At 39.0% G+C, this 27489-nt stretch overlaps 2 pseudogenes; both read left to right on the top strand.

Annotated features, from left to right (window-relative positions):
- The first annotated feature begins 3352 nt into the window (after positions 1-3352).
- LOC114892412 lies at positions 3353-3907 on the top strand (annotated as a pseudogene).
- A 22418-nt stretch (positions 3908-26325) lies between these two features.
- On the top strand, positions 26326-26541 carry LOC114892413 (annotated as a pseudogene).
- Positions 26542-27489: the final 948 nt, after the last annotated feature.

Here is a 27489-nt window from a genome sequence, read left to right as displayed (position 1 = left end):
CCCACAAATTAATTCAAGACGTAGTTCTACTTGATAGGTGTATGCCAGTCACTAAGGGTATAGCGATGAGCAAGACATGATTCTTGCCCTCAAGGAGTTTCAGTCTAGTGAGGAAGGTAGACAAGCAAACAGACAGTGGTAAAATAGGATGAAGGCTCCATAATAGGCAATATACAGGCTGAGTGTGGATGTCCACAGAAGGACCAGCAGGGTTCAGGTCAGGCCTCCTGAATGGGAGTTAGCCACAAAAGCGTTCGTGGCCGAGGCAATAGATATCCAAAGGCTGAAAAGGCAAGAAACAGGTGGTGATTTGGCAAATAATAGTTTAGTTTGGTGAGAAGACAGAATCCAAGGAAAGGAGAGATTAAATAAATTCTGGGAAGGTGCATAAGGGCCAGACCAGGAGAGCCTCTTAAACCATAGGAAGGAGTCTGGCCACTACCTTGAAGTATCCTGAATACAAAGCTGGCATTAGAAACAAATCTTAAAATTTAAGTACTCTCTAATTCTAAAATTCTATTCAAATATTGTCACTATCACCAGGTACACATGGATTCAATGTCAGCTGTTGTGCACAAGGATACTGCTATGAACTGCAGGTTTGTGTGTCCCAAAATTCATGTGTTGAAATCTTAACCTCCAATGTGATGGTTTTTGGAGGAAGGGTCTTTGGGACGTGATTAAGTCATGAGGATGGAACCCTCATATGGGATTAGTGCCCTTATTAAAGAGACCCCAGAGAGCTCCCTTGCCCTTTCTACCATGTGAGGACACAGACAGAAGACGGCCACCTATAAACCAAGAAGCAAGCTCTCACCAGGTACCAAATCTGCCAATGCCTTGATCTTGGACTTCCCAGCCTCCAGAACTGTGAGAAATACATTTCTGTTGTTTATAAGCCAACAAGTCTATAGTATTCTGTCACAGCAGCCTGAACAGACTAAGACTGGAGTTCATCTCATTTTCTCCACCTCTCTAACACACACACACACCACAAAGAAAAAAATAATAAACTATCACACGACTGCTTGCAATTGTAAGTGTGAAGTCCTATGCCTGCTCACTGCCTGCAAGAAACTCAGGAGGTCAATGAAGTGAACTATCATTGCTTTGTGGCAACAGCTGCTGCCCATGGTTCTACTCTTACTAATTTTATGTCCTCAGAATGTAAGAGCTCCCAGAGAGGCTGGTCTCCTGTCTCCAGGTTTGCTTTCCGTTGCAGTGAAGCAGGGTTGCCCAGAGAACTGAATGTGAGGAGATGGAACCACTGACGCTCCTAGACGAAAATTAATGGTGCCATTTTTTTTCAATGTAAGCCTAACCTTAGAGCTTTTGTTGTCAACCATTCATAAATGCTGCTGTACAATGGGCATGCAGCCTCAAAGCCCTAGTGAGGCACCAACTAATGGTTTATATTGCCACTAATATATTACAAAAGGCTTGAACATTTAGTTAAAAGCAAAAATGGATAATTTGGGGGAGGTGCCAGAGAGGTAAATTGGGAAGAAGTCCATGGCAGAAGAAAGGAGTCTTTGATGCATGCTGGGGTACAATATATGTGTACCACTTTTAATTGTTCTTTGGGTTGAAAATGGCAGTTTCTGCATCTGAGCCCTTTCAGAAGAATTAATCAGAGGAAATTTGTAAAGTTTTCCCATACGTAATAAAACATGCCTCCACAAAGCTTCACAGAGGAAATTATTATAAGATGGTCAGCCCATATGTGAGATCACACCTGTGCTTTCCGTTCTGGAGAAAGAGCTGGAGAACTTGCCTAGTTAATCTTGGAAAAGAGACTGATTTTGCCTTCTGAAACCTTTTCTCTTGTAAGTTAGTTCTCTAGACTTTGATAATCACAGTTACTTGGCTGATTTATTTGAAAATGCCGATATTCCTGGTGTTCCTAAGGCTATATAATAGTATAAATTAATGACAATTTTTACAAATTTATTGAAACTAATCTTTAGTTTTTAGACTCATTGGAATAATTTAGTGAAATTATACCAGGTACTATAAATAAGACAAGGAAATAACGAATCTGAGACTATAAAAATCAAACTGAAATATGCTACATCATATTCTGGAGACATACCACACATTCACAGGAACACAAGTCTAAGAAAACTAGATGTAAATACATGAATTCTTATAGAAAAGTGCTTCCAGTTCAAAAGGGTAGTCTTAAGAGAATGGCAGGGTAGTGGTAAGGGGTTTTTAGAGAAATCTCCCTGCCAAAAATTCCTACCAAATGCCTTGGCATTATTTCAAATTATTGAGTTTCTGCCTTAGAAACCTTAATGTCTGATTTATAAATCCTTTCTATAGAATCTTTTCAGGAGTATGAAAACATTCACTGGTTGATACAAAGCTAGGTTTAAAGACCTATTCAGTGCATCATTTTGCTCACATTGGTCACATATGTACAAGCTAAACAGATTTGTAAGAGGAGAGATAAAATGAATAAACTTATTCCAATAAGTTAGGGAAAAGGACCTGCAAGTATTCAGCCAAATGCAATGTTGGAATAGCTGCTTCAGAGTGAATCCTGGAAGATGGAATATATAACCAAAGGTGTTATACCAAATTCCAACTGTCAAAGTAAAGCTGACTGCACTATACTGACATGACACACATAGTAGTTCAAGTGGTCAAATTAGAGCAACACAACAAGTTTCTGTTCATTACCAGGCAGATGACAAGTCCTGAACTAAATGTTGTGAAAAATAAAAACTTACAAGACATGGTGTTGTCCTTAAGATTTCTATCTCCCTGGTGAAATAAGATTTAAATACAAAACCTAAGTCAAATTAACATAATCTAGCACATAATGAAGGAAAAAATTTTCATCAATCATTAATTTATTCTACATTTGTTGAATGCTTATGGGACAAGCATTATACGAGCCACTGAGTATAAACAATGAATCACACTTAATCTCTGCCCTCAAGAAACTCACAGTAAGGAGTATTATTTTCCAAATTGTTTTCCATGGACAGTGAAATTTCTCAAACCACTTTGACAATGGAAGACTTTTTTTCCAGAGTCTGAAGAGTATTCTTCACGGCTATGTAGGAAATGTTGGTTTCAATCCAGGAATGGTATAAAAATTTAAGTAAGGAAAAATTTCTAGGTTATACTTTGAGAAATCTTTATGGATTTTAATCAAAGCACTGGATGATGGATAGACCTTGGACTGGTAGGTAGATTTAAGGCAAGGAGAGCTCATAATATGCGCAAGGTACACGGTAGACGATACTTAAAATGACTGAACCACCTAAAAATGGTAGACGATACTTAAAATGACTGGACCACTCTTCCTTTTCTGGTAAGCGGCCTGAGGTGACCTCTAAAAATGGTTCGCTATTCACATGACCCAGAAAACCCCACAAAATCATGCAAGTCAAGAGGTTCAAATCTTCGCGTTCACTTTAAGAACACTCGTGAAACTGCCCAGGCCATTAAGGGTATGCATATCTGAAAAGCCACCAAGCATCTGAGGATGTCACTTTAAAGAAGCAATGTGTGCCATTCCATGGTTACAATGGTGGAGTTGGTAGGTGTGCCCAAGCCAAACAGTGTGGCTGGACACAGGGTCGGTGGCCCAAAAAGAGTGCTGAAATTTTACTGCACATGCTCAAAAATGCAGAGAGTAATGCTGAACTTAAGGGCTTAGATGTAGATTCTCTGGTCATTGAACATATCCTGGCAAACAAAGCCCCCAAGATGTGGCACAGGACTTACAGAGCTCATGGTCAGATCAACCCATACATGAGCTCTCCCTGCCACATTGAGATGATCCTTACTGAAAGAGAACAGATTGTTCCTAAACCAGAAGAGGAGGTTGCCCAGAAGAAAAAGATATCCCAGAAGAAACTGAAGAAACAAAGATTTATGGCCTGGGAATAAATGCTTCAAAAAATAAATGCAAATAAAAGTAAAAAACAAAAACAAAAAAAAAAAGACTGGATCATCACAGGTCCTCAGGCCGAGTAGTGAGAAATAAAATCTGATAGGTGAATTGAGACCAAGAGTGGAGGATCTAAAAACCCGAACTGAAAACGTCATTCTTTATTAAGAAAGTGACATGGAAAAAGTCCTATTTTTAAGAAGCAACCTAGCCATGATAGTTCAGTGTAACCTGCACGTAAAGAAAAAAGTCTAGAATAAACTCAGAAGATAACAGGACCCAAACTCTCCCTGAAGAATGGATCAACATGACTGTAATGACAAAAAATGATACTTTACGTAAGAAAACATGCTAAAATTAGATAGAAATAAGGCAAAAGATGTAGAAAATTTTAATTTGCTTTTCAACAGCAGAATCGGTCTGGGGCACTGGAAAGGAGACCATCAATCATAAGGGCCAGAAAGCACTGGACTTTAACCTTTGAGGTCCATTGAAGGCAACATGATATAGCTACAAAACTTCTTGAGCTGTACACTTGTGCTGACTGGGTTCAACCGCATTGCTGTCACTTACTACTGTTTTATTCCTATCTAAAATATTTCTTTTGCTTATATACAATCACTCATATTCAAGAAGGCTCTACAATGCATGAGCTTTAAGAAATTTTATATCTTCATTTTTTACACTGTATTTAGTCTTTCAACAGATATTTTCTAAGTATCGATTATACATCAAGGACTGAGCTAGGCACTGGAGGTTCAGCAGTGAACAAGACAGACATGACTGCTGCCCCAGTGGAGCTCACGTTAACTACACAAAAACTTTTTTTATTAATGTACAGAAAACTAAGAATACATCCCTTGCACCATTTTCAAAGAACAGCTCACCATGGCAGATCTAATGTCTTCCATGGTGTGATGCACAGATGTCAGAAACGAGAAGGCTGCATTAATTCACTGTAGATAATAACTAGACTTTTAAAAGAAAGTATGAAATCATTGATCTATAGTAAAACCAGCAACTGACTTTTCTTGCTATTCAGAGGACGTGATAATCATCACTAGCACTTAGAAACAGAATGCCAGAGTTGGAAAGGTTCAGAAAGATCAAATCATTCTACTTTGCATTTTTACCGATACAGGAACTAAATCCAAAAGAGCACAAATGATTTGTCTAAGGCTCCATAGCTATTCAGAAACAGAGAAGGAACCAGAATCAAGATGCCCTTTACATCAGCCCAATGCTCTTTCCAATACACTAGAAAGGACACCATTTGTTAAAACAGTGAGAAAGTTGCAGATTTTAGAGCAGACCTGTGATATTTATCTGCATCATCCTTCCATTTGGAGAATTACACCTCCCTTTTCATTGTCTTCTAACTCAGCTCACATGATTTGGCTGAGGCTCATCCAGACTCTCCAGCCTTCCAAGTCACAGGGAGGTCACATTACACAGGCCTTGCCAATAAGAATGCTTCATCTTCTCTAGACACACTAATGGGTTCAAGGATGGGTATATGCCCCAAGCTAGGTCAGGTGATGTCCTCCTTAGGATTTTTGCCCCATTATCAGGAAAGCTATTTCCCTTCCTCTAGAACCATAAACCAAATGGATTCCGAAAGTCTGGAACTCTTGGAGCAATGTTCTCTGCCACAGGGATAGAGCCTGCTAGGAAAAAAAGCAAGTAAAGCAGAACCAAGAGATGAAAGGATCAAGCAAGAAATGTCACAAGTAAGTCACCTGGATCCAGCCTGGCCTGAAATAAGACCTCCCCCAGACTTTTCTGTAAAATGAGCCACTCAATTCCATTTCTTAATCTAGTTTAAATTTTTTCACTTATAACTTTTTAAAAAAGGCCCCCAAAATACATGTACTAAACATCTACTTTCAGAATACACCCAGTGCTATGATCTCCAACTTGAAATGTCTTTGTAGCACTATCAAAAAGGCCCATAAATTTGATGGCCAAACCAAGAGTTTCTAAGATGCCTAACAGGAAGTGTTAAGGATGATTTATTAGTAGTTACTTTTTGCTCATTAATAATTTTTATATTTATTATATGTTGAAAAGATCAGTTTGGATATATTGCTTTAAACAAAATACCTTATTAAAATTATTTTATTATTTCCTTTTTACTTATTTTAATGTGGCTTCCAAAAAGGTTAAATTATATATGTGGTTTAATTAGATTTACATTGGACACCGGTAATGCATAGGTACATACACTATGCCACAACTAGGGTGAACTTCCCCTCACCCAAAGGCTCCCAGATTTCTCCCTTCCAGTGTTCTGAGTCTGCAATCCTCTTGTAAAATGGACAGGTCCTGTCTCCCCAGTCTGACCCCATTTCCTATTTCTCCATTTTTTTTTTAAATGGGTATACCATAATTCTTTTACTTTCAAGTTTAAGTTTTCATCAAAATTAGATTTGGACGTAATTTACAGAATCACACAATTCTTTGAGACTTATTACGAAAAAACAGCATTCTCCTGTACTCCTCTCATCTGTTTCTCAAAAGCAACCATTCTCAATCATTTTAGCTGTTTCTTTTGTCGCTCACTTCCATATATCTAAATAACATGCTTCTATTTCCTACTTCTTGAATTTTCAGGTTTAGGTATTTATTATCTATAGAAGATGAGAAATTTTGGAGGAAGGTAGCATGCTATGGTGGGTAAGATCATAGCTTTGGAAACATACAGACTTGGGTTACATGTCAAATACTGGTTCTGCCAGTTATGGTCTGTGTGACCTTAGGCATGTTGCTCAATCTCTCTGCTTCTCCTCTCGTGAGGCCTAAATAAGATCACGTATATGGAGTGCCTTGCACAATGCTCACCACATGTGTAAGCACTAAATACATAGCAACTATTACTGCTGATATTACAATTATTTATTGTTGTTAGTGGTAATGGTGGTAGGTACTAACTGCAATTACTGTGCTAAGCACTCAGGATGCAAAATGGAATAAGGTACAAATCTTGCCCTTCAAGTTGCTAACAACAACCGTTCAGAATACTGATAGGTGCCAAATAAAGGATACCAGCCACAAACACTCTGGATTCCAAGGATGAGAGAGAGAACCATGAACTTAAACGGATGGGGAAGATTCTATTGCCTGAAAATTATAGTAAGTAAAATGTATTACTGCTCCTGTTTCTGCCAGCAGACATTCATGGTAGCAGATCTAAAAATAGGTAAGAAGTAGAAGAAACCTAAATGATGAGCCAGCCAAATTCCCCATTTTACAGATGGAGAAACTGCAGCCCCTTTAGAGAAGAAACTTACCCCGATCACACAACTAGCCACTCAAAAAGTGAGGGTGAGAAAGCTGTTTGAAGCTTTTGAAGTTTGAGGCTTCTCTGTGTCAATTCTGAACAGAGTAGCTAACCCATTTCTGCACATAATTTACTACAGAGTAACCTCCATCTCACCTCCCGTCAGTTTCAGGATTGTATCATTTCCTGGGATCTCTGTTGCTGTCATTAGTCAATTCCTTAAACTGACCTGAATTCAACATCTTCACTGTAGTCATTTATTTTAAAAGTTTCAATTGGCAGTTTGTTGAAAGACATATCATTTTTCTCATGACAGTATCACTCTTGATCTAAATTGTTCTCCTCATAAGCAGGATCAGAAACAGGAAGTGGAATTATTCTCTTCTTTTAACATTGATCTTGCTTCCTTCTATGGGGATCTGCTCCAGGCATACAAGTCCAGCCCCCTTGGACCTAATATTCCAATTCCTGCTGCCTAGACAGCTCCATGGACTTGAATCAGAATTCCTAGTATTAGATTAGCATCTCTGCCTAGGGGACAGCCATGTTCTCATTTAACTCAACTTTTTCCTGATGTTTTAAAACCCTTTAGTTCTAACAATTTAAATGCTTATGCCACTTATTTCCATAGTTTCCACAGAAGAATAAACATGCGATCTATTACTTTTCTGGCCTCTCAGCCAGTGATACAGTCAAAAACATCAAGGTCTGAATGTTTTGCAAGACATCCCAGGGACTTCCCCAGTAGTCCAGTGGGTAAGACTCTAAACTCCCAATGCAGTGGGCCTGGGTTTGATCCTGGTCAGGGAAATAGATCCCACATGCATGCCACAACTAAGAGTTTGCATGCCACAACTGAGAGTTTGCATGCCACAACGAAGGAGCCTGAGTGCCGCAACTAAGAAGTCTGCGTGCCTCAGTGAAGATCCCATGTGCCGCAACTAAGAGCTGGAGCAGCCTAAATTAAAAAAAAAAAAAAAAAAAAAAAGATATTCCATATCCCCAAGCCAATCCCACTGCGCATTTATAAAAATTTGTTCTCAAAAGTCGCACTATCCAGCCATGGATTTAAATTTATTCTCTGAGACGTCTGAGATTCTCCATTCTCACTGACAAATCACAGGGAATTTTACATTCCCCCACTCTGATAGCCTCATGGTTCTCTGTTGTTCCATCACCAGCTGGATTATCATCCACGAACCGTGGTGGGTTCCAAAGAGACAGAAGGCTGTTTTCAATCCATTTGTTATTTTAATGACAAAGAATCACCCCATAAGCCTTGTTAAAACCTCGTGTAATCTAGAAAAAATAGAGGCACCAAGCTTCTTAAGCAGGAACAAGGTAATATCACCGTCCATCAAACCTGAAATAATGGAGTGGAAGGAGGCCTAGAAAGGCTGTCCTGGGAGGCATGTGGTCATCCCAGAATGAGTCAGCAAGAACTTTTAGCATCAGCTACCACATTGTTTCACCCTCATTTTATCAGGAAGGAAAACCTTGCATACTTATTCTCAAACTTTAGTTAGAAAAATCTTGTGTGCAGTCAAAACACCAGGAAAAATAAAGTAATAGAACAATAACTCACGCACGGATCTTGAAGATCATATGCTGCACTTTAAAAGTGTGTAAACTAAAACCTGGAGTGGAGAAGGGACCAAGCCTCTCCCCAACTCTTTTTAAATGGCCTTAATGTCATCTGAAGTGTGATTTGCCAATACTCATTATTCTAGTCTTGGCTCTGTCACTTATTAGCTGCATAATACGGGACAATTGGCTGAGCCTCTCCAAGCCTCAGTTCCCTCACCTGTAAAGTAGCTATAACGACAGTGCCTACCTGATGATGTTGTTATAAGGATTAATTAATATATGTTCATGAAGTGATAATCACATAGTAAATGTTTGATAAGTGATAGACATCAATACTATTATCTATGATGTGAAATTTTAGTGTGATGCACCTATGGAGAAATGTTGATCTAAATTCCACCCCTTAATCCTCTGTGTCCCAATCTCTTGCTCACTCTCTCTCTTTCACAGATGTGTTCTATAAGCACAGAATGTGGAGTCAGGAAATCTGGACTTCAGCATCAGCTTCGCCATACTATATGTTGGGTGACCTTGGGAAATCAGTTTACTAATCTAGGCACCAGTCTCCTCACTTTTAAGATGGGGAAGTGAGATGAGGTGATATCTATGGCCCTAAACATCTCCACTATTAAATAAATTCTAGAATCTATACCATTGACTGGCTGCCCAGGTCATTCTCCTAGATTTCCAGTCAAAGGGAAAAGCGTCTAGCAATACTCAGCCCCACAGATAATCTCTCTCAAGGACTGGAAGAAGGTGGAGCTCTAAGCTCAACTCCCCATCCTAAAATCACAATCCAGGATTTACTCTGAAAACCACCAAACAACTCCCCATGGTGATAAAGCCTGGACCTGCTGAAACACCCCACCTGTCTCAAGAAAGTCCCCATCACTCTCCTCTACCAGCCTGTCATGGACCTTTGCAATTTCCATCACTCTCCCCAACACTATGGCAGCTTCTGTCTTACTTTCAGAGAAGCTTGGTTATTGAGGAAGGGGGCAATGTTGCTGAAGAGGCCCAATGCTGTCCAATCAGAACATTTTCACTTTTAAGGGCCTTGTTTTTCAATAAATGAATGTCACCAAAAGAGACAGGAGTCTAGGAATAAAGTTCAGAGCAGCCGTCTCTGTAAGATGGTCTCTGAAGCCCTACTTAATTTTATTTTTTGAAAGTATTTGGAGTGTTTCTTATAAGCTAGGTGTTGTTCTAAGAGCTTCACCTATATCATCTCATTGAATCTTCACCACAATCTTGGGAGGTAGGTACTTTGTTATCACTATGCTATAAACAAGGAAACTGAAGCACAACCCTACCATGATCAAGTATGTAAATTTCCAACATATATTACCTACCTGTCCACTGAAACGAAGATTTATTCTGCTAGTCATATTTATCTTGTGGGTTTTTTTAGATGTTGGGGGTAGGAGTTTATTAATTAATTGATTTATTTTTGCTGTGTTGGGTCTTCGTTTCTGTGCGAGGGCTTTCTCTAGTTGTGGCAAGCGGGGGCCGCTCTTCATCGCGGTGCGCAGGCCTCTCACTATCGCAGCCTCTCTTGTTGCGGAGCACAGGCTCCAGACGCGCAGGCTCGGTAGTTGTGGCTCACGGGGCTAGTTGCTCCACGGCATGTGGGATCTTCCCAGACCAGGGCTCAAACCTGTGTCCCCTGCATTAGCAGGCAGATTCTCAACCACTGCGCCACCAGGGAAGCCCTATCTTGTGGTTTTGATACAGATTTTTTTTTTTCCCTTTTTAGGCAGTGCTTGCTTACTCTGTTATGGGTTTTAATTGAGCCTCCTTCATGTCTGTGTGGCAGATGTATAAAATCATTAAGTACTATTGAAAACTCTCAATAGTAATATTGATTTTTTCCTACAGTTCTTCCCTGAGATGATTATTACTGACAATTTAGACTTATGCATGTTAAAATAAATTGACCTGGCATGCGCCACTAAATACAATCCAAGTGATCTTTGGTTGCCCAATTTTAAATCCTCAGATGAAATGATACAGTTTGGGGGGTGAGAAACAGGGAAATACCTGTCATTTTAGCCAACAACTTGAAACTGTATGAATACAAAGGTTTTTTTCTCTCTCTTTTTTCTTGAATGCCTTTTAAAAAATAAATTACCCTTTAAATGTAAGCGCTTTGGTTCCAGTATCAGTCAGGTTTTCCATAGGAACAAAACTAATAGGAGAGATATATATACACACACACACACACATATATAATTGTATTATATATAAAATATTATACATAATATACAATATTATATTATAATAATTATATAATACATATAATTTTATATACATAATTTTTTTTCCAGTCTGAGTCCAAAGGCCTGAGAACCAGAAATGCTGATGGTGTAATTTCCAGTTCAAGGGTAAGAGAAGACCAACGTCCCAGCTTATGTAGTCAGGAAGAGAGAGCAAATTCTCCCTTCCTCCCCTTTTTTGTTCTTTTCAGCCCTCAACGAACTAGGCAAGGTCCACCTGTAATGGGGAAGGCAATCTGTTTTACACAGTCTGTTGACTGAAAAGCTAATCTCATCCAGAAACACCCTCACAGACACACCAGAAATAATGTTTACTCAACTATCTGGGCATCCTATGACCCAGTCAAGTTGACACGGAAAATTAACCATCACAGTTTCACTGTTCCTCCAAGTTAAATGACACTGTATAGAAGTCAAATTGTACATTAGGAAATGGTTAAAAAAAAAAAAAAAACTGGAATTTTTTTCTTTTATCTCATTCAGGAAAGATGGACTACCTTTCAGATCACAGAAAGTTCTATACATTTGTCTTTCTTCTAGTCATCAGTAAAGCTCCTTAATGCCAGAAATCACATTATGTAAACTAGTGTTCCCCTCAAAACTTAAACGGTTCTTAGAACATAGGAGGCACAGTAAAATGAATGCAGGAAAATATGCAGTCATTGAACACGTGAAAGGAATTATGAGATTGGCTCATTTACACTGACATGTAACTCATAAGCAAAAGCACTTTTGAGTAGAGGACCCACTATGTGCAAGATTGGTATTTAATAGCTAAATGATCAACTGGAATGAGTATCACCTTCCCAAAGTTATTCACATGGATCTTCAGCTCTGACCAAATTTATAGAAACTGTGGCCAACACCTTAATTTTTCCCTTGCTAAATTACTATGGAGATGAATTTTAGCAACTTAATCCACCCTGCTTAAACTAATTCTTCATTAAAGCGTAACTTTCTCCCATAGGGAAACTTCTAAAGCCACCAGATATAAGCGTGAACACCTCTGGTTTGTTTTAATTCTTTTTCTTAAGTGAGAAGCTGAGCACATTTTGCCAAGGATTAAATCTCCTCAGGTCTCACAAATTTGGTATTTTCAAACTAAATTCATGGTCTCACACTGCAATTCATCTGCAGCTGGAGGAAAACCACTTCATGCTGCTATGGGAAAAGTATTTAAACGACCCAGAAAGATGGCAAAGGGCTTAGGTAAGTCCATACCTCCTAATATTTCTGCTAAATTCAATATTAATATCCTAAAAAGCTGTGGATTACATTTCTCCTTATACTGCTTAATAGGCTTTCAAATGAGCAAGAACTTATTTTTTTTAAGTTAAAACACTCAAAAGGATGTGAAGACAAGTCAGACTGGGAGGAAATATTTGCAAAAGCCATTTCTGATAAAAGGTTATTAACCAAAGTATACAAAGAACTCTTAAAACTCAACAATAAAGAAATGAACAACCTGATTTTAAAATGGGTCAAAGATCTGAACAGACACCTCATCAAAGAAGATATACAGATGGTAAATAGGCATATAAAAAGATGGAGAGCATCACATATCATTGAAGAATTGAAAATTAAAACATGAGATACCACTATACATCTATTAGAATGGCCAAAATCCAAAACACTGACAACACCAAATGCTGGCTAGGAAGTGGAGCAATAAGAACTCTCATTGCTGGTGGGAGCACAGAATGGTACAGCCATTTTGAAAGACAGTTCAACAGTTTCTGGCAAAACTAAACACACTCTTACCATATGGTCCAGCAATTATGTTTCTTGGTATTTACCAAAACGAGTTGAAAACTTATGCCTACACAAAAACCTGCACATGATGTTTACAGCAGCTTTATTTAGAATTGCTAAAACTTGGAAGCAACCAACATATTCTCCAGTAGGTGTCTGGATAAATAAGCTGTGGTACATCCAGACAATTGAACATTCAGTGCTAAAAAGAAATGAGCTACCAAGCCACAAAAAGACATGGAGGAATGTTAATGCACATTACGAAGTGAAAGAAGACAATCTGAAAAGGCTACATACTGTATGATCACAACTACATGACATTCTGAAAAGGCAAATCTATGGAAATAGTAAAAAGATCAAGCATTGCCAGGAGTTAGGGAGGAAGAAGGGATGAATACATAGGTGGGGGACATCTTAGGCACACCCAAAGAGCCAATCCAACAGGAAGGATCTTGTGAATGGTGGCAAGAGAAATAGAGTCTTCATACGTCTGAGACTCAACATATGCATCCAATCTAAAACAGCAATCCTTCTCTTCAAAGCTCAGAAACAAGGTTTGGACTGCATTTCCCATTAAATTTCTGAAAAGCCACATCAACCACGTTAGAATGCAGACACTCTTGTCTTTTTTTTTTTTTTAACAGTGTGAAAGATTTCAGCATGATTTGATGAGCACCTGCTTTGAGATTTCAGCTAATGCTATTAGAATCCTTATAGGCAGATGACACTGGGGTAAGGGCAGTTTCTTGGAACCATGCTGTTCCATTATCATCTGGTCACCAATCTATATTAAATGGTAGAGACAGAATTAGAACAAACTTTGAATATAACTGGAGTCCATCCTAGGCTTATCTTTTCAGAATCTTACATGAGAGCATGCACAAGAATACCATTTATACAAATTCAATTTCTATCAACTCAGAGTAGGTACCTAAAAATCAAGTGTATCTAGAGCATGAGCTTTGAAGGAGCCAATCAAATAATGTTGCACTCATTTGATGCCCTTTTACCCTTCAGAAAAAAAAAGTCTGATGTACTTGGACAAAATCAAACTCAGGGGATTCTTTATTTTCTATACAAAACAGTGGTTCTCATTTAGGGGCATTTTGTCACTCATCCCTAGGGAACATTTAACAATGGCTACAGACTTTTTAGTTGTCACAACTGAGGGAAGAGACTGCAACTGGCATCTAGTGGACAGAGACCAGAGATACGGCTAAACATTCCATAATACACAAGATAGTCCCCCACGACAAAGAATTACCTGATCCAAAATGTCAACAACGCCAAGCTTCAGAAATATTATTAGTATTCCAAGGTAACATTTTTGTAATTGTTCCTTCCACTGTACAAGTAAACTTCTTAGAAGCATTGCGCATAGTCTTTACTTTTGCCTCTTCACCTCGCGCTAACACCACATCCAACCCCAATCTGGACCCAGCTCCCTTCATTCCAACAAAACAGTTGTCACTGTAGTCATCCATGAGCTCCTACCACCAAATCCAGCGTACACTTCTCATCCTGCTTGACCTCTTTATGAAAGATTCTCTCCTCTTGCTTCCAGAACCCTAAATTCTCCTGGTTTTCTTCTTCTCTTTCTTCCCTGTCTCATTAGTTTCTCTTCTTTATATCACCATTATGTAATAGAGTTCCATGATTCAGTGTTAGGCCCTCTCTCTCTTTAACTTTTCTCAAGGTAACTGGGTTAGTTTCCTATCGCTGCTGTAATTACCCCAAACTTGGTGGCTTAAAACAGCGCAGTTTTATCATCTTACAGTTCTGGAGATCAGAATTCCAAAATGGGTCTCACTGTACTAAAATCCAAGTCTAATCAGAGCTATGTTCCTTTCTGAAGACACTAGGGGAAAATCTATTTCTGGTCTTTTCCAGCTTCTAGGGCTGCCCCTATTCCTTGACTAGAGGCTCCTTCCATTATAAGCTGATTCACTTTGTTATAAAGCAGAAACTAACACACCATCGTAAAGCAATTATACTTCAATAAAGATGTTAAAATAAATAAATAAAATGCCAAAAATAAATAAATAAAGTAGTTTGGCAAACTAGTAAATATAACAAATGATAATTTAAAAATAAAATGTTATTAACAAACCACAAAACAAAACACAAAAAAAGCCAGCAATGACAGGACAAGGCTTTCTCACGTCACATCCCTCTGAAACGGACTCTTCTACTGCTGTCTCCCACATTTAAGGACCCTTGTGATTACACTGGGTCCACCTAGATAATCCAGGATAATCTCTGTTGCACAGTCAGCTGAATAACAACCTTAATTCCACATGCTATCTTAATTTCCCTTTGCCATGTAAGATAACGTATTCACGGGCTCTGGAAATTATGACATGGACATCTTGGAGAGGCCGTTATTCTGTCTACCACAGTAATTTACTTTACATTACCACCCATTTGTGCACAGATGACTCCCAATTTCATATTTTGTATCTATAACCTAGACTTCTCTTCTCAATGCTAGATCCAAATATTCAAGTGTTCAAGAGAAAACTCCAGACCCAAAACAAACTCATGACCTTCCTCCCTGAATATGGTCCTTTGCCAGTGTTCTCAGGTTCGGTGAATGGCATCACCAGCCATTCAGTTACTAGAAACTTGGGTGTTGGTCATCCTTAACATTTCCTTTTTCTTTACCTCCATTTTCAATCTAGTACCAAGTCCTTTTACTTCCTAATGATCACATGAATTCATCTACGTCTTACCATCTCCATCCCTCTCCCCAACTACTGTCATTCAAGAGATCTTTAGCTCATCTGAACTACTGGAAGACCATACTAACTAGTCTATCCTTACTAGTTAGCTAGCTTTGACCCCTTCCAACCCCCATTCCTCATATGGCAGGATTATCTTTTTGGAACTCAAATCTGACCAAGTCATTCTTCTGCTCAAATTCTGTAATGGCTTCCTGTTTTTCTAGGTGTAAAAACAAATCAATGGAATATGGCACAGAAGGCTCTTCCAAGCCTAGCCCTGTATCTCTCTGCAGCTTCACAGGGTAACAGAACACACTGCTTTTCTCCCAGAATGAGATGTACCCACCTCTCACACCTCACAGGACCTTGGCACACACTGCTCTCTTCCAGGAATATTTCTTCCATTTCTCTCTTGCTGTATTTGACTCAAAACTTAACTATCACACCTCCTCAGGACAGCCTTCCCTGACGTCCCTTGCTCAATCCTTAAAGCACCATGCCTCTCTCTTTTGTAACACTCAACATAATTGCAGTTTGGGGGACTTCCCTGGTGATCCAGTGGTTAAGACTTTGCCTTCCAATGAAGCAGGTGCGGGTTCGATCCCTGATCAGGGAGCTAAGATCCCACATGCCTCGCAGCCAAAACAAAACAAAACAAAAAAACCCCACAAAACAGAAGCAGGATGGTAACAAATTCAATAAAGACTTTAAAATTAGTCCACATCAAAAAAAAAATCTTAAAAAAAATGATAAAAAAATAGTTGCAGTTTTAAATTTCTCTGTGAGATTATTTAATCAATAGTTCTCTTCCGGGCTTCCCTGGTGGCACAGTGGTTGAGAGTCCGCCTGCCGATGCATGGGACAGGGGTTCGTGCCCCGGTCTGGGAAGATCCCACATGCCGCGGAGCGGCTGGGCCCGTGAGCCATGGCCGCTGAGCCTGCGCGTCCGGAGCCTGTGCTCCGCAACGGGAGAGGCCACAACAGTGAGAGGCCTGCGTACCGCAAGAAACAAAAACAAAATAAAACAAAACAAAAAAAAATAGTTCTCTTCCCCATTTGATTGTCCAATAAAAGCAGGACAGTATCTGTGCTCATCACTGAATCCCTAGTGCCTAGCTCAGGATTAGGTACAATGTCGGCACTCAATAACTATTTGCTAAATGGGTAAATAAATGACAACTGTATGCAGAATTTTTTTTTAAATGATGCAAATGAACTTACTTACAAAACAGAAACAGACTCACAGACTTAGAAAAAAAACTTATGGTTACCAAAGAGGAAAGGTGCAGGGGAGAGACAGATTGGGAGTTTGGGATTGACATGTACACACTACATGTTTAAAACAGATAAACAACAAGGACCTACTGTATAGCACAGGGAATTCTGCTCAATATTCTTTTTTTTAACATCTTTATTGGAGTATAATTGCTTTACACTGTTGTATTAGATTCTGCTGTATAACAAGGTGAATCAGCTATATGTATACATAGATCCCCATATCCCCTCCATCTTGCCTCTCCATCCCACCCTCCCTATCCCAGCCCTCTAGGTGGTAGCAAAGCACGGAGCTGATCTCCCTGTGCTATGTAGCTGCTTCCCACTAGCTATCTATTTTACATTTGGAACTGTATATATGTCAATGTTACTCTCTCACTTGGTCCCAGCTTACCCTTCCCCCTCCCCGTGTCCTCAAGTCCATTCTCTACGTCTGTGTCTTTATTCCAGTCCTGCCCCTAGGTTCATCAGAACCAGTTTATTTTTAGATTCCATATATACGTGTTAGCATACGGTATTTGTTTTTTGCTTTCTGACTTACTTCACTCTGCATGACAGACTCTAGGTCCATCCACCTCACTACACATAACTCAATTTCCGGTTTTTTTTATGGCTGAGTAATATTCCATTGTATATATATGCCACATCTTCTTTATCCATTCATCTGTCGAGGGACACTTAGGTTGCTTCCATGTCCTGGCTATTGTAAATAGTGCTGCAGTGAACATTGTGGTACATCACTCTTTTTGAATTATGTTTTTCTCAGGGTATATGCCCAGTAGTGGGATTGGTGGGTCATATGGTAGTTCTATTTTTAGTTTTTTAAGGAACCTCCATACTGTTCTCCATAGGGGCTGTAACAATTTACACTCCCACCAACAGTGCAAGAAGGTTCCCTTTTCTCCATACCCTCTCCAGCATTTATTGTTTGTAGACTTTTTGATGATGGCCATTCTGACTGGTGTGAGGTGATACCTCACTGTAGTTTTGATTTGTATTTCTCCAATAATTAGTGATGTTGAGCATCCTTTCATGTGTTTGTTGGCAGTCTGTATATCTTCTTTGGAGAAATGTCTATTTAGATCTTCTGCCCATTTTTGGATTGGGTTGTTTGTTTTTTTTGGTATTGAGCTGCCTGAGCTGCTTGTATGTTTTGGAGATTAATCCTTTGCCAGTTGCTTCATTTGCAAATATTTTGTCCCATTCTGAGGGCTGTCTTTTCGTCTTGTGTATGGTTTCCTTTGCTGTGCAAAAGCTTTGAAGTTTCATTAGGTCCCATTTGTTTATTTTTGCTTTGATTTCCATTTCTCTAGGAGGTGGGTCAAAAAGGATCTTGCTGTGATTTATGTCATAGAGCATCTGCCTATGTTTTCCTCTAAGGGTTTTGTAGTGTCTGGCCTTACATTTAGGTCTTTAATCCATTTTGAGTGTATTTTTGTGTTTGGTGATACGGAGTGTTCTAATTTCATTCTTTTACATGTAGCTGTCCAGTTTTCCCAGCACCACTTATTGAAGAGGCTGTGTTTTCTCCACTGTATATTCTTGACTCCTTTATCAAAGATAAGGTGACCATATGTGCGTGGGTTTATCTCTGGGCATTCTATCCTGTTCCATTGATCTATATTTCTGTTTTTGTGCCAGTAAAATACTGTCTTGATAACTGTAGCTTTGTAGTATAGCCTGATTCCTCCAGCTCTGTTTTTCTTTCTCAAGATTACTTTGGCGATTCGGGGTCTTTGTGTTCCCATAAAAATTGTGCAATTATTTGTTCTAGCTCTCTGAAAAATGCCACTGGTAGTTTGATAGGGATTGCATTGATCTGTAGATTGCTTTGGGTAGTATAGTCATTTTCACAATGTTGATTCTTCCAATCCAAGAACAAGGTATATCTCTCCATGCGTTTGTATCATCTTTAATTTCTTTCATCAGTGTCTTACAGTTTTCTGCATATAGGTCTTTTGTCTCCTTAGGTAGGTTTATTCCTAGATATTTTTGTTGTTGCAGTGGTAAATGGGAGTGTTTCCTTAATTTCTCTTTCAGATTTTTCATCATTAGTGTATAGAAATGCAAGAGATTTCTGTGCATTAATTTTGTATCCTGCTACTTTACCAAATTCATTGGTTAGCTCTACCAGGTTTCTGGTAGCAACTTTAGGATTCTCTATGTATAGTATCATGTTATCTGCAAACAGTGACAGTTTTACTTCTTCTTTTCTGATTTGGATTCATTTTATTTCTTTTCCTTCTGATTGCTGTGGCTAAACTTCCCAAACTGTATTGAATAATAGTGGTGAGAGTGGGCAAACTTGTCTTGTTCCTGATCTTAGTGGAAATGGTTTCAGTTTTTCATGACTGAGAATGATATATGGCCTTTATTATGTTGAGGTAGGTTCCCTCTGTGCCCACTTTCTGGAGAGTTTTTATCATAAATGGGTGTTGAATTTTGTCAAAAGCTTTTCCTGCATCTGTTGAGATTACTACATAGTTTTTATCCTTCAATTTGTTAATATGGCATATCACATTAGTTGATTTGCGTATATTGAAGAATCCTTGCATGCCTGGGATAAACCCCACTTGATCATGGTGTATGATCCTTTTAATGTGCTGTTGGATTCTGTTTGCTAGTATTTTGTTGAGGATTTTTGCATCTATGATCATCAGAGATATTGGCCTGTAGTTTTCTTTTTCGTGACATCTTTGTCTGGTTTTGGAACCAGGGTGATGGTGGCCTCGTAGAATGAGTTTGTGAGTGTTCCTCCCTCTGCTATATTTTGGAAGAGTTTGAGAAGGATAGGTGTTAGCTCTTCTCTAAATGTTTGATAGAATTCCCCTGTGAAGCCGTCTGGTCCTGGGCTTTTGTTTGTTGGAAGATTTTTAATCACAGTTTCAATTTCAGTGTTTTGGTTTGTATGTTTATGTTTTCTATTTCTTCCTGGTTCAGTCTCGGAAGGTAGTGCTTTTCTAAGAATTTGTCCATTGCTTCCAGGATGTCCATTTTATTGGTATATAGTTGCTTGCAGTAATCACTCGTGATCCTTTGTATTTCTGCAGTGTCAGTTGTTACTTCTTTTTCATTTCTAATTCTGTTGATTTGAGTCTTCTCCCTTTTATTCTTGATGAGTCTGGCTAATGGTTTATCTATTTTGCTTTTCATCTCAGAGAACAAGGTTTTAGTTTTACTGATCTTTTCTATAGTTTCCTTCATTTCTTTTTCATTTATTTCTGATCTGATCTTTATGATTTCTTTCCTTCTGCTATCTTTGGGTTTATTTTGTTCTTCTTTCTCTGATTGCTTTAGATGTAAGGTTAGGTTGTTCATTTGAGATGTTTCTTGTTTCTTGAGGTAGGATTGTATTGCTATAAACTTCCCCCTTAGAACTGCTTTTGCTGCACCCCATAGTTTTCGGGTCGTGTTTTCATTGTCATTTGTTTCTCGGTAGTTTTTGATTTCCTCTTTGATTTCTTCAGTGATCTCTTGGTTATGTAGTAACGTATTGTTTAGCCTCCATGTGTTTGTATTTTTTACAGTTTTTTCCTGTAATTGATATCTAGTCTCACAGTGTTGTGGTCAGAAAAGATACTTGATACTATTTCAATTACCTTAAATTTACCAAGGCTTGATTTGGGACCCAAGATATGGTCTATCCTGGAGAATGTTCCATGAGCATTTGAGAAGAAAATGTTTTCTGTTGTTTTTGGATGGAATGTCCTATAAATATCAATTAAGTCCATCTTGTTTAATGTATCATTTGAAGCTTATGTTTCCTTATTTATTTTCATTTTGGTTAATCTGTCCATTGGTGAAATTGGGGTGTTAAAGTCCCCTACTATGATTGTGTTACTGTCGATTTCCCCTTTTATGGCTGTTAGCATTTGCCATATGTATTTGAGGTGCTCCTATTTTGGGTGCATAAATATTTACAATTGTTATATTTTCTTCTTGGATTGATCCCTTGATCATTATGCAGTGTCCTTCTTTGTCTCTTGTAATAGTGTTTATTTTAAAGTCTATTTTTTCTGATATGAGAATTGCTACTCCAGCTTTCTTCTGATTTCCATTTGCATGGAATAACTTTTACCATCCCCTCACTTTCAGTCTGTATGTGTCCCTAGGTCTGAAGTGGGTCTCTTGTAGACAGACTATGTACAGGTCTTGTTTTTGTAACCATTCAGCCAGTCTATGTCTTTTGGTGGGAGCATTTAATCCATTTAAATTTAAGGTAATTATTGAGATGTATGTTCCTATTACCATTTTCTTAATTGCTTTGGGTTTGTTTTTGTAGGTCTTTTCCTTCTTTTGTGTTTCCTGCCTAGACAAGTTCCTTTAGCATTTATTGTAAAGCTGGTTTGGTGGTGCTGAATTCTCTTAACTTCTGTTTATCTGTAAAGGTTTTAATTTCTCCTTCGAATCTGAATGAGATCCTTGCTGGGAAGAGTAATCTTGGTTGTAGGTTTTTCCTTTTCATCACCTTAAATATGTTCTGGCTTGCAGAGTTTCTCTGAAAAATCAGGTCTTAACCTTTTGGGGATTTTCTTGTATGTTATGTGCTGTTTTTCCCTTGCTGCTTTTAATATTTTTTCTTTGTATTTAATTTTTGACAGTTTGATTAATATGTGTCTCGGCATGTTTCTCTTTGGGGTTATCCTGTATGGTACTCTCTGTGCTTCCTGGGCTTGACTATTTCCTTTCCCACGTTAGGGAAGTTTTCGACTATAATCTCTTCAAATATTTTCTCAGACCCTTTCTTTTTCTCTTCTTCTTCTAGGACCCCTATAATTCGAATGTTGGTGTGTTTAATGTTGTCCCAGAGGTCTCTGAGACTGTCCTCAATTCTTTTCATTCTTTTTTCTGTATTCTGCTTCCTGGCAGTTATTTCCACCATTTTATCTTCCAGCTCACTTATCCATTCTTCTGCCTCAGTTTTTCTCCTATTGATTCCTTTGAGAGTATTTTTAATTTCAGTAATTGTGTTGTTCATCAGTGTTTATTTGCTCTTTAGTTCTTCTAGATCCTTGTTAAATGTTTCTTGTATTTTCTCCATTCTTTTTCTGAGCTTTTGGGTCATCTTTACTATCACTATTCTGAATTCCTTTTCGGATAGGTTGCCTGTTTCATCTCCATTTATTTGGCCTTGTAGGTTTTTACCTTGCTCCTTTGTCTGTAACATATTTTTTTTCGTTTCTTTTTTTTTTTTTTTTTTGATGGGTGGGGCTGTATTCCTGTCTTACTGGTTGTTTGGCCTGAGACGTGCAGCACTGGAGTTTGCAGGCAGTTGGATACAGCTGGGTCTTGGTGCTGAGATGAAGACCTCCGGGAGGCCTTGCTCTGATTGATATTCCCTGGAGTCTGAGGTTCTCTGTTAGTCCAGTGGTTTGGATTTGGAGCTCCCACCACAGGAGCTGGGCCTGACCTCTGGCCTGGTAACCAAGATCCCGCAAGCTTCGTGGTGTGGTAAAAAAATAAATAAATAAAAATAGAAGAAAGAAAGAAAAAAAGGGGCAGTACAATATCAAATAATAAAAAACAAAATAAAATTAGGAAGATTAAAAAATATATTAGGAAAAATAAAAGTATAATTGAAACAACTGCAACAAGATAAAATAAAACTACAACAGAAAAAAAAAAAGTGGGGTTGGGGGGGGACAAGCCAAAAGGAGAGAACAATAACAAAGTATAAAGAATAAAATAAAATTAGAAAAATAAAAGATTTATTAGGAAAAATAAAAATATAAAAGAATGAACAACAATGAATCAACAAGGTAAATCAGAACCCCAATCTAAAAGAGGAAAAAAGAAAAGAAAAAAAGCCTTGGTTATGGGGGCGGAGTTTAGGCAGGGATGGAACTTAGGCAGGGGCAGGGTTTAGGGTCGGGCAGGTCTTAGGCAGGTGGGGGCCTAGGCTCAGGACCCACATAGATGGAAAAGACCCTGGGGGCGGGGCCTAGGCAGGGCGACGTTCAAGCGTGGGGCAGGGCCTCTGCTTAGGACCTGCATGGAAGGGGATAGGCAGCATGTCAGAAGGAGGGCCTCTGGAGTGTGGAGTTCCGGAGTTTGGAGGTAGGGCCCTGAATGAGGGTGTGTGGGTGGGGTTTAGGCCCAGCACATTGGAGGGGGTCTCCGAGTGTAGAGGTAGGGCCCTGGGTGGGGGGGTAGGGGCGGGGCTTGGGTTCTGCACTGCAGGAGGGAGGCTCGGAGGGCAGAGGATTAGGCCCGGGAGCCCAACAGGCTCCCCGGTGCCTAAGTGGACAGTGAAAGTACTGGCCGCATTCCCTTCCGTTCCTTTGCGCCCCTCCCCCACCATCTCCCCCAGAGTCTCCCCTGTGGCGCTGGACCCCTAACCATGGCTGAGTCCCACTGGGTGTAGGAACTCCTCCCCTCCCCCAGCCACCCCTCAGGGGTGTAGGTCCCGTCCCAACTCCACTTCTCCTCCCCCTTCACTCCCCCCACACCCCACGTCCTTCCCGGTTGCTGGGGGTTCTTCCCCTCTCCTTATGTATCCATGGTCCCCCACCGGTGGCTGATAGGTGCCCTAGTTGTGAGGAGACGCGAATTCCACGTCCTCCTAGTACGCCATCTTGATTCCGCCCTCCCATTATTCTGTAATAACCCAAATGGGAAAAGAATTTGAAGGAGAATAGATATAGGTATATGTACACCTGAATCACTGTGCTGTACACCTGAAACTAACACATTGCTAATCAACTAAAGTCCAATATAACATAAAAATTTAAATGAATAAATGATAATCAATAAGTAAGATGTCTATTACTGTACATAGTCATACCAATGATTTGCTAGTCATCTTGCTGTTCGTTCACTCAATAATGTTTTACTGAATGTACTTTTTTTCAAATACCAGTAAGCTATCCTATTTTATTTTATTTGCTAGTTAGACTCGCCAAGTGTATGAACACAAGTTTAACAATTGTACCGTAAGATCAAGAGGAAAGAAAAATGCTCTTTTGGCATCCCTTCATTTCTCCTCTTAGGTATCATTGTCTTCCCCTGAGACACATTTGGGCCACTCTATAGCAAAGTGGCTTGACCCTCTCTCCTCAGTATCACTGGCAACAATTCACGAAGCTGCTAACGGCAGTTGTGGACACTCATTGGAAATGACAGCAGACTTCAACATGGCATTGACTTGCATGAAGTTTCTCTAATGCTTAAGGAGTTTGGTCACGTGTCAGAGCTGCTCACATTAAATGATCTATTAGGTGCCATGATCTCCAGAAAGTTCATCTGTCACACAGTAGGTCAGAAGTGTCACCTCTGTTTAATGTGATATGAAGGCAAACTCCCAAACTAACTAGAGAGAAACTGGCATATGTCACTGCTGACGATGAGAAAACTGAGGCTCTCGGTTCACACCCACGATTGTGCAAATGAAAGTTCCCCACTTTAACCAGTACATAAGCTAAATGTTTAACAGTTTAAGAGTCTATGACTTAATGGCCGTTGAATTTTAATACAGTATTATTAGCTTAAAATAATATTATAATGAATATAAAGTAATGCCTATAATAAGTACAGTTATGACTAAGGTGAGTGAAAGCCTTTTTTTTTTTTTTTGCGGGGGTGGCTACAAAATGAAACTTTTGTGAGTAGTAAGTGAAAATATTAAACTGAATTTACCGAACAAGAAAGATTTTTAACTGTGAAAGAAGTCCAAGATTTTCAGGTATTTGTAATATTTGTGAGGACCTGGGGTGATTCCTAAGTTGGTCAAAGACAACATCATGCATGGCAAGATCTAGCTAAAAAGAAAAATCACAGTATCGATTAAATGGAAATCAAGTTTAGTGGAGTGTCCCTGAAGATAGGGTATATAGACTCTTCAGAAGCACCCCCAAGTGGTTACCACTAGGTTAACATGGACTGGTGATTGTAAGAATTAATTATAAGGGAAAAAAAATACAATTTAAATATTTGTGCTAAAAAGTATGTACGTGCATTGTATCTGACATATTTCTGATATCACAAAAGGTATCAATTGGGTTCACTCTGAGCCTCTGTCTCAAGATACATGAAAGTAAAAGAGAAGGTGTGCACTTTAGGCTGACATTTCATCATTCATTTGTATAATCTGTATATGTTTCCCATTTTGTGTGTTTCCCTTTGTTACAGTCCAGGTAATTTTACCAATAGTCTAGAAGACTGTTAAGATGATTCCTACAGCTGAGATGTAAGTTGCATCTCTTAGAGAACTCACAAGTGTGTACAATTTTTAAATAGACTAGGGTCATGCCGAGACTCAAATCTCCTTCCCCTTTAGACAAGTGCTTGGAAAGATAAAGCAGGTGAGTTATTTCTCCAAAACACAGTTTTGGAGTTGCGGCTAGGGCATGCTGGGACTGCAGTCTGCACACTGTTCTGTGTCTTTACAACATGTGATGACACCTCCCACAGTACTAAATTCTTTCGGATATGATTAGTCTTTACAGTCTTCCTCAAGCAGCATGACTGCCTCCTTACACTTCAAATAGACATTAAGAGACCCTAAGAGTGCAAACCAGAAAAAAGAATTGATAAATTGATAATGCTATAATTTAGAAGTTTGTCCCAAAAAAAGATACTATAAACAAAAGATAATGTACAAATGAGACACCATTAGCATTGGACATAACTGAAGAAGGACTAGTCTCCTGAATATATAAAGAGCTCCTTTAACTCAAAAAGAAAATGATGACAGAAAAAAAAAATGGACAAAGTATGAAGAAGCAATTCATTGACCAAGAAACCCAAATGAAAAATAGATGAATAAAAAGATGCTCAGCCACACTGGAAATTAGGAAGATGTAAATTAAAACAACAATGAGATAGCATGAAATTGACAGAAAAAAAAGTCTGACACTACCAAGTACAAGTAATGTTGCAGAGCTATGGGAACTGTCATATACTGCTGCTAAGAGTTTAAATTGGTGCAATGACTTTGGACAACTATTGACAATATCTAGTAAAGTTTTTAAAAGCTCATATCCTATAAGTCAGCAACTTCTCCCTAAATCTGTGTTTCTCAACAAGGAGAGGAGTAGTTCACTTATCCAGGGGGTATTTGGCAATGTCTGGAGACATTTTTAGTTGTCACATCTGGGGTTGCAAAGGCAAGGGAGGAGGGAGGGGCTACTACTGCAATCTAGTCCATAGAGGCTAGAGATACTGTTAAACTTCCTACAAAGCACAGATTATCCCTATGCCCAAAGAATTATCTGGTTCAAAATTTCAGCAGTGCTGAGGTTGGGAATGATGGCCCCCAAAAGACTTGTCTACCCGGAATCTGTGAATGTGACTTTATTTGGGAAAAGGGTCTTTGCATGTGCAGTTAAGGATCTCAAAATGAGATCTTGGATTATCTAGATGGATCCAAAATCCAATGACAAGTGTCCTTATAAGAAGACAAGCACAGGTCTCTCAGGCCCTATGTGGGGAGCGGGAGGTAATCCGTGGTAATCCACGGCCGGGTGATATCTGGGGACCCCGGGCCTGGATGGAAAGTTCCAGCCGCGCTCTCCACGCCTTGTCACCATGCCTTGCAAAATTGAGGAAATCAAGGACTTTCTGCTCACAGCCAGGCGAAAGGACGCCAAGTCAGTCAAGATAAAGAAAAATAAGGATAATATGATGTTTAAAGTTTGATGCAGCAGATACCTTTACACCTTGGTCATCACAGACAAAGAGAAGGCAGAGAAGCTGAAGCAATCCCTGCCCCCAGGTTTGGCAGTGAAGGAGCTGAAATGAATCACGCACACTGACTTGAACAGTATTAAAATTTTAAAAATTCTCAAAAAAAAAAAAAAAAGAAGAAGAGGAGGCACAAACAGAAGAGGAGAGACACAGAGGAGATGGCCACGTAAAGACAGAGGCAGAGATTGGAGTAAGCATCCCCAGGCCGAGTGCCAACAGTCAACAGAAGATGGGACAGGCAAGAAACGAAATCTCCCCTAGAGCTTCTGGAGGAAGTGACTGACACCTTGATATGGGGCTTCTGCCCTGCAAAAATGTAAGAGGAAAAAATCTGTTGTTCTAAGCCACCCAGTTTTTAGTAATTTGCTGTGGTAGCCTGGAGACTAGATACACACTCAAGGGAAACGCTTGCATATGTTTGGGAGGAGAAAGGTACAAGGTTGTAATTGAAGTTCATTATAGCAAAAAAAAAAAAAAAAGAATTGAAACAACTGAAAAATGTTTTGAAGTATATTCACTTAATGTTCTACAGCAGTTAAAGAAAAAAAAGAACAAATTGGAACTGCATGTATCAGAATGTGTTAATTTCACAATATAATACTGAGAGAGTAAAAGCCAGTTCAGAAGGATATATAAGGTATGATACCATTTATATAAAGTTTTTAAATCTACAAAGCAATATTCTGTAATATTTATGGCTATCTAAATCTGTGGCAAAAGTATAATAATGTGGGTGATAAACACTGGTCCCCCAGTAGTGAGTACTCCTGCTATGGATATGGAGGAAAAAGAGAGACAAGGGGTGTACAGGAAGCTCCTCTTTGCATCTGAAATATTTAACATCTGTACTTAAAAGAAATAGTCTGATGAAGATCTGGCATGATATTAAGATCTGATAAAGCTGGGTTTTGCCATCTTGTACTAGTGTCCATTCTTCTGTATTTTAAATCATTTATGAGAAAATTAACTAGTCAAGGTTTATAAGACATGGAAATGTATGCCATG

This window comes from Monodon monoceros, unplaced genomic scaffold, assembly GCF_005190385.1.
Source record: "Monodon monoceros isolate NGI ecotype Baffin Bay Population unplaced genomic scaffold, NGI_Narwhal_1 Super_Scaffold_12, whole genome shotgun sequence".
Taxonomy (NCBI): Eukaryota; Metazoa; Chordata; class Mammalia; order Artiodactyla; family Monodontidae; genus Monodon; species Monodon monoceros.
Note: the sequence above shows the minus strand (reverse complement) of the source record. Positions and strands in the feature narration are given on the sequence as shown.